The sequence below is a fragment of the Triticum urartu genome, chromosome 6 (genome assembly GCF_003073215.2).
Source record: "Triticum urartu cultivar G1812 chromosome 6, Tu2.1, whole genome shotgun sequence".
Taxonomy (NCBI): Eukaryota; Viridiplantae; Streptophyta; class Magnoliopsida; order Poales; family Poaceae; genus Triticum; species Triticum urartu.
The window spans coordinates 503,539,289-503,548,067 of record NC_053027.1 but is presented as its reverse complement, the minus strand read 5'-3'; positions in this window follow the sequence as shown (position 1 = coordinate 503,548,067).

The following is an 8,779-nucleotide window of genomic DNA, read 5'->3' as shown; positions in this document are numbered from 1 at the left end:
GTGTGTCCGAACGTCGTAATCGTACTTTACTAGATATGGTGCGATCTATGATGTCTCTTACTGATTTACCGCTATCGTCCTGGGGTTATGCTTTGGAGACGGCCGCATTCACGTCAAATAGGGCACCATCAAAATCCGTTGAGACGACGCCTTATGAACTATGGTTTGGCAAGAAACCAAAGTTGTCGTTTCTGAAAGTTTGGGGCTGCGATGCTTATGTGAAAAAGCTTCAACCTGATAAGCTCGAACCCAAATCGGAGAAATGTGTCTTCATAGGATATCCAAAGGAGACTATTGGATACACCTTCTATCACAGATCCGAAGGCAAGACTTTTGTTGCTAAGTTCGGAAACTTTCTAGAGAAGGAGTTTCTCTCGAAAGAAGTGAGTGGGAGGAAAGTAGAACTTGACGAGGTAACTGTACCTGCTCCCTTATTGGAAAGTAGTGCATCACAGAAAACTGTTTCTGTGACACCTACACCAATTAGTGAGGAAGCTAATGATAATGATCATGAAACTTCAGAACAAGATACTACTGAACCTCGTAGATCAACCAGAGTAAGATCCGCACCAGAGTGGTACGGTAATCCTGTTCTGGAAGTCATGCTACTAGATCATGATGAACCTACGAACTATGAAGAAGTGATGGTGAGCCCAGATTCCGCAAAATGGCTTGAAGCCATGAAATCTGAGATGGGATCCATGTATGAGAACAAAGTGTGGACTTTGGTTGACTTGCCCAATGATCGGCAAGCAATTGAGAATAAATGGATCTTCAAGAAGAAGACTGACGCCGACGGTAATATTACTGTCTACAAAGCTCGACTTGTCACAAAAGAGTTTCGGCAAGTTCAAGGGATTGACTACGATGAGACCTTCTCACCCATAGCGATGCTTAAGTCTGTCCGAATCATGTTAGCAATTGCCGCATTTTATGATTATGAAATTTGGCAGATGGATGTCAAAACTGCATTCCTGAATGGATTTCTGGAAGAAGAGTTGTATATGATGCAACCGGAGGGTTTTGTCGATCCAAAGGGAGCTAACAAAGTGTGCAAGCTCCAGCGATCCATTTATGGACTGGTGCAAGCCTCTCGGAGTTGGAATAAACGCTTTGATAGTGTGATTAAAGCATTTGGTTTTATACAGACTTTTGGAGAAGCCTGTATTTACAAGAAAGTGAGTGGGAGCTCTGTAGCATTTCTGATATTATATGTGGATGACATATTACTGATTGGAAATGATATAGAATTTCTGGATAGCATAAAGGGATACTTGAATAAGAGTTTTTCGATGAAAGACCTCGGTGAAGCTGCTTACATATTAGGCATAAAGATCTATAGAGATAGATCAAGACGTTTAATTGGACTTTCACAAAGCACATACCTTGACAAGATTTTGAAGAAGTTCAAAATGGATCAAGCAAAGAAAGGGTTCTTGCCTGTGTTACAAGGTGTGAAGTTGAGTCGGACTCAATGCCCGACCACTGGAGAAGATAGAGAGAAGATGAAAGATGTTCCCTATGCTTCAGCCATAGGCTCTATCATGTATGCAATGTTGTGTACCAGACCTGATGTGTGCCTTGCTATAAGTCTAGCAGGGAGGTACCAAAGTAAGACAGGAGTGGATCACTGGACAGCGGTCAAGAACATCCTGAAGTACCTGAAAAGGACTAAGGATATGTTTCTCGTATATGGAGGTGACAAAGAGCTCATCGTAAATAGTTGCGTTGATGCAAGCTTTGACACTGATCCGGACGATTCTAAATTGCAAACCGGATACGTGTTTACATTAAACGGTGGAGTTGTCAGTTGGTGCAGTTCTAAACAAAGCGTCGTGGCGGGATCTACATGTGAAGCGGAGTACATAGCTGCTTCGGAAGCAGCAAACGAAGGAGTCTGGATGAAGGAGTTCATATCCGATCTAGGTGTCATACCTAGTGCATCGGGTCCAATGAAAATCTTTTGTGACAATACTCGTGCAATTGCCTTGGCAAAGGAATCCAGATTTCACAAGAGAACCAAGCACATCAAGAGACGCTTCAATTCCATCCGGGATCTAGTCCAGATGGGAGACATAGAGATTTGCAAGATACATACGGATATGAATGTAGCAGACCCATTGACTAAGCCTCTTCCATGACCAAAACATGATCAGCACCAAGGCTCCATGGGTGTTAGAATCATTACTGTGTAATCTAGATTATTGACTCTAGTGACCTAGTGCATCGGGTCCAATGAAAATCTTTTGTGACAATACTGGTGCAATTGCCTTGGCAAAGGAATCCAGATTTCACAAGAGAACCAAGCACATCAAGAGACGCTTCAATTCCATCCGGGATCTAGTCCAGGATGGGAGACATAGAGATTTGCAAGATACATACGGATCTGAATGTACAGACCCATTGACTAAGCCTCTTCCACGAGCAAAACATGATCAGCACCAAGGCTCCATGGGTGTTAGAATCATTACTGTGTAATCTAGATTATTGACTCTAGTGCAAGTGGGAGACTGAAGGAAATATGCCCTAGAGGCAATAATAAAGTTATTATTTATTTCCTTATATCATGATAAATGTTTATTATTCATGCTAGAATTGTATTAACCGAAACGTAATACTTGTGTGAATACATAGACAAACAAAGTGTCACTAGTATGCCTCTACTTGACTAGCTCGTTAATCGAAGATGGTTATGTTTCCTAACCATAGACATGAGTTGTCATTTGATTAACGGGATCACATCATTAGGAGAATGATGTGATTGACATGACCCATTCCATTAGCTTAGCACCCGATCGTTTAGTATGTTGCTATTGCTTTCTTCATGACTTATACATGTTCCTATGACTATGAGATTATGCAACTCCCGTTTACCGGAGGAACACTTTGTGTGCTACCAAACGTCACAACGTAACTGGGTGATTATAAAGGTGCTCTACAGGTGTCTCCAAAGGTACATGTTGGGTTGGCGTATTTCGAGATTAGGATTTGTCGCTCTGATTGTCGGAGAGGTATCTCTGGGCCCTCTCGGTAATACACATCACTTAAGCCTTGCAAGCAATGCAACTAATAAGTTAGTTGCAAGATGATGTATTACGGAACGAGTAAAGAGACTTGCCGGTAACGAGATTGAACTAGGTATTGAGATACCGACGATCGAATCTCGGGCAAGTAACATACCGATGACAAAGGGAACAACGTATGTTGTTATGCGGTCTGACCGATAAAGATCTTCGTAGAATATGTAGGAGCCAATATGAGCATCCAGGTTCCGCTATTGGTTATTGACCAGAGACATGTCTCGGTCATGTCTACATTATTCTCGAACCCGTAGGGTCCGCATGCTTAACGTTACGATGACAGTTTCATTATGAGTTTATATATTTTGATGTACCGAAGGTTGTTCGGAGTCCCGGATGTGATCACGGACTTGACGAGGAGTCTCGAAATGGTCGAGACATAAAGATCGATATATTGGATGACTATATTTGGACACCGGAAAGGTTCCGGGTAAGATTGGGACAATACCGGATCACCGAGAGGTTATCGGAACCCCCCGGGAGGTATATGGGCCTTATTGGGCCTTAGTGGAAAGGAGGGGAAAGGAGCAAGGGAGGGGGCGCCCCCCCAAGCCCAATCCGAATTGGGAGGGGGGCCGGCCCCCCTTTCCTTCCTCCCTCCTTCCTCTTCCTTCCCTCTCCTACTCCTAATAGGAAAAAGGGGAGTCCTACTCCCGGTGGGAGTTGGACTCCCCCCCTTGGGCGCGCCACCCTCCTTGGCCGGCCCCCTCCTCCACTCCTTTATATACGTGGGCAGTGGGCACCCGAGAGACACAACAATTGATCATTGATCTCTTAGCCGTGTGCGGTGCCCCCCTCCACCATAATCCTCGATAATATTGTAGTGGTGCTTAGGCGAAGCCCTGTGACGGTAGAACATCAAGATCGTCACCACGCCGTCGTGCTGACGGAACTCATCCCCGACACTTTGCTAGATCGGAGTCCGGGGATCGTCATCGAGCTGAACGTGTGCAAAAACTCGGAGGTGCCGTAGTTTCGGTGCTTGATCGGTCGGGCCATGAAGACGTATGACTACATCAACCGCGTTGTTATAACGCTTCCGCTTCCGGTCTACGAGGGTACGTAGACAACACTCTCCCCTCTCGTTGTTGTGCATCACCATGATCTTGCGTGTGCGTAGGAATTTTTTTGAAATTACTATGTTCCCCAACATTATATTCATGCCCCAATCATGAGCTCTCAACAGAAATGATTATTCAAAACTTTTATGCTCAGCTTTCTGACAACAATCGCTCCATGCTTGATACTTCTTGTACTGGTTCCTTTATGATGAAGACTATTGAATTCAAATGGAATTTGTTGGAGAGAATTAAATGCAACTCTGAAGATTGGGATCTCGACGAAGGTTAGGAGTCAGGTATAACACCTAAGTTTGATTGTGTTAAATATTTTATGGATACTGATGTTTTCCATAAATTTAGCACTAAATATGGACTTGACTCTGAGATAGTAGCTTCTTTCTGTGAATCCTTTGCTACTCATGTTGATCTCCGTAAGGATAAGTGGTTTAAATATCATCCTCCCATAGAAGTAAAATTAGTTGAACCTATTAAAGTTGAAGAAAAGACTATCACTTATAATGATCCTATTGTTTCTACTGCTTATGCTGAGAAACCACCTTTCCCTGTTAGAATAAAGGATCATGCTAAAGCTTCAATTGTGGTTCGTAAAAGTAATATTAGAACTTATGCACCCCCTGAGCAAGTTAAAGTTGAACCTAATATTGCTATTGTTAAAGATCTCCTGGCTGATAATATTGATGGGCATGTTATTTACTTTTGTGATGAGACTGCTAGAATTGCTAAACCTGGTGCTAAAGATAAACATAGACCTGTGGTAGGCATGCCTGTTATTTCTGTTAAAATAGGAGATCATTGTTATCATGGCTTGTGTGATATGGGTGCTAGTGCTAGTGCAATACCTATTTCCTTATACAAAGAAATTATGCATGATATTGCCCTAGCTGAGATACAATATCGATGTTACCATTAAGCTTGCTAATAGAGATACTATTTCACCAATTAGGGTTGTTAGAGCCGTTGAAGTCTTGTGTGGGAAGGTTAAATATCCTGCTGATTTTCTTGTTCTGGTTCCCCACAAGATAGCTTTTTTCCCATTATATTTGGTAGACCCTTCTTGAATAATGTTAATGCTAAGATAGACTGCAATAAGGATATTGTTTCTATTGGTTTAGGGGATATGTCTCATGAGTTTAATTTTTCTAAATTTCGTAGACAATCCCGTGATGAAGAATTGCGTAATAAAGATGAAATTATTGGTCTTGCTTCTATTGCTATGCCTCCTAATGATCATTTAGAACAATATTTGCTAGACCATGAGAATGATACGTTTATGAATGAAAGAAGGGAAATAGATGAAGTATTCTTTAAACAAGGACCCATTCTGAAATAGAATTTGCCTGTTGAAATCCTAGGGAATCCTCCTCCACCCAAGGGTGATCCCGTGTTTGAGCTTAAACCATTACCTGATACTCTTAAATATGCTTATCTTGATGAAAAGAAGATATATGCTGTTATTATTAGCGCTAACCTTTCAGAGAAGGAGGAAGAGAAATTATTGAAAACTCTGAAGAAGCACCGTGTTGTTATTGGATATACTCTTCATGATCTTAAGAGCATTAGCCCCACGCTATGTCAACACAAAATAAATTTGGAGAAAGACGACAAACCAGTTATTGATCACCAACGACGGCTGAATCCTAAGATGAAAGAAGTGGTAAGAAAAGAAATACTAAAGATCCTTGAGGCAGGTATAATTTATCCCGTTGCTGATAGTCAATGGGTAAGTCCCGTCCATTGTGTCCCTAAGAAGGGAGGTATCACCGTTGTTCCTAATGATAAAGATGAATTGATCCCGCAAAGAATTATTATAGGTTATAGGATGGTAATTGATTTCCGCAAATTAAATAAAGCTACTAAAAAAGATCATTACCCTTTGCCTTTTATTGATCAAATGCTAGAAAGATTATCCAAACATACACATTTTTGCTTTCTAGATGCTTACTCTGGCTTCTCTCAAATACCTGTGTCAGCTGATGATCAAGCGAAGACCACTTTTACTTGCCCTTTCGGTACTTTTGCTTATAGACGTATGCCTTTTGGTTTATGTAATGCACCTGCTACCTTTCAAATATGCATGATGGCTACATTCTCTGGCTTTTGTGAAAAGATTTGTGAGGTATTCATGGATGATTTCTCCGTTTATGGATCCTCTTTTGATGATTGCTTGAGCAACCTTGATCGAGTTTTGAAGAGATGTGAAGAAACTAATCTTGTTCTGAATTGGGAGAAATGCCACTTTATGGTTAATGAAGGTATTGTATTGGGGCATAAAATTTCTGAAAGAGGCATTGAAGTTGATAAAGCTAAAGTTGATGCTATTGAAAAGATGCCATGTCCCAAGGACATTAAAGGTATAAGAAGCTTCCTCGACCACGCCGGTTTTTATAGGAAGTTCATTAAGGACTTCTCAAAAATTTCTCAGCCTCTAACTAATCTATTACAAAAAGATATTCCTTTTTTATTTTATGATGATTGTGTAGAAGCATTTGAAATACTTAAGAAAGCATTGATTTCTGCACCTATTGTTCAGCCACCTGACTGGAATTTACCCTTTGAAATTATGTGTGATGCTAGCGATTATGCTGTAGGTGCTGTTCTAGGACAAAGAGTTGATAAGAAGCTGAATGTTATCCAATATGCTAGTAAAACCCTAGACAATGCTGAAAGAAATTATGCTACTACTAAAAAAGAATTTTTAGCGGTTGTATTTGCTTGTGATAAGTTCAGTTGTTGATTCTAAAGTAACTGTTCACACTGATCATGCTGCTATTAAATATCTTGTGGAAAAGAAAGATGCTAAACCTAGACTTATTAGATGGGTTCTCTTGCTACAAGAATTTGATTTGCATATTATTGATAGAAAGGGAGCTGAGAACCCCGTTGCAGACAACTTGTCTAGGTTAGAAAATGTTCTTGATGACCCACTACCTATTGATGATAGCTTTCTTGATGAACAATTAAATGTCATAAATGCTTCTCGAACTGCTCCATGGTATGCTGATTATGCTAATTATATTGTTGCTAAGTTTATACCACCTAGATTCACATATCAGCAAAAGAAAAAGTTCTTCTATGATTTGAGACATTACTTTTGGGATGACCCACATCTTTACAAAGAAGGATTAAATGGTATTATTAGACGTTGTGTACCTGAGCATGAACATGAACAGATCCTATGCAAGTGTCACTCCGAGGCTTATGGATGACACCATGCTGGAGATAGAACTGCACATAAGGTATTGCAATCCGGTTTTTGTTGGCCTACTCTCTTCAAGGATGCCCGTAAGTTTGTCTTGTCTTGTGATGAATGTCAGAGAATTGGTAATATTAGTAGACGTCAAGAAATGCCTATGAATTATTCACTTGTTATTGAACCATTTGATGTTTGGGGCTTTGATTATATGGGACCATTTCCTTCCTCTAATGGGTATACACATATTTTAGTTGCTGTTGATTACGTTACTAAGTGGGTAGAAGCTATTCCAACTAGTAGTGTTGATCATAACACCTCTATTAAGATGCTTAAAGAAGTTATTTTTCCGAGGTTTGGAGTCCCAAGATATTTAATGACTAATGGTGGTTCACATTTTATTCATGGTGCCTTTTGTAAAATGCTTGCTAAGTATGATGTTAATCATAGAATTGCATCTCCTTATCACCCACAGTCTAGTGGTCAAGTAGAATTGAGTAACAGAGAGCTCAAATTAATTTTGCAAAAGACTATTAATAGATCTAGAAAGAATTGGTCCAAGAAACTTGATGATGCAGATTAGAGCAACATGTTGTCCCAGGATTCGGAAGGAGAAAGCTATGTGGATGATTACCTTGCAGATCCTAAGGTCTATGGGGATGTGGAGCATTGTGGTTGGACTACGGAAGAAGAAGATGACTATGAACCCAAGGGAAAGGAGAAGACGAGCTCAGATGAAGATGAAGTCCCATTACCTTAGTCTGGGGACATGCATGTGGAGTTCAAAAAGTCAAGCCCCACTGGTAGAGCAAAGAAACTTAAGATCGAGTTTATCCCTTTTCGCCTCTTGCAGGAAAACAAGCAGGAATTATGCAAAAAGATATTAAGCCTGGAGCAGGAGATTGATGATCTGAGGGATCAAAATTCTATACTCAAGCGCAAATTAAGGAAGAAGCCTACGCCATCAACAAAACCATCATCTTCCGCACCCCCAAAGAAGGAGACATAATCACATGGGTATGGGCATTCCCCTTGGCAACTGCCAAGCTTGGGGGAGTGCCCCGGTATCGTATCACCATCACTTTTATCTCTACCGTTTTTATTAGTTTGATCCTTTTGATAATATCTTGATCAAGTAGAATAAAGTTTTAGTATGATCTAGTTGTTAGTTTTGCTTTATGATCCTTCTATGTAATCGAGTTCGTGAGCTATATATAATAAAGATTAGTGTTGAGTCAAGGGCTTGATTATTTTGCTATGATCTTGAGGGAATTAAATAAAATAAAAGAGAAGAAATAAAAAGAAATAAAGATATCATATGGATGTTATGGAGAGTAATGAGCTCACATATAAAGAGTATGATGAATAAAAGTTGTTGAGAGTTGACAAACATAGTTTTGGTCATCATTGCAATTAATAGGAAGTAA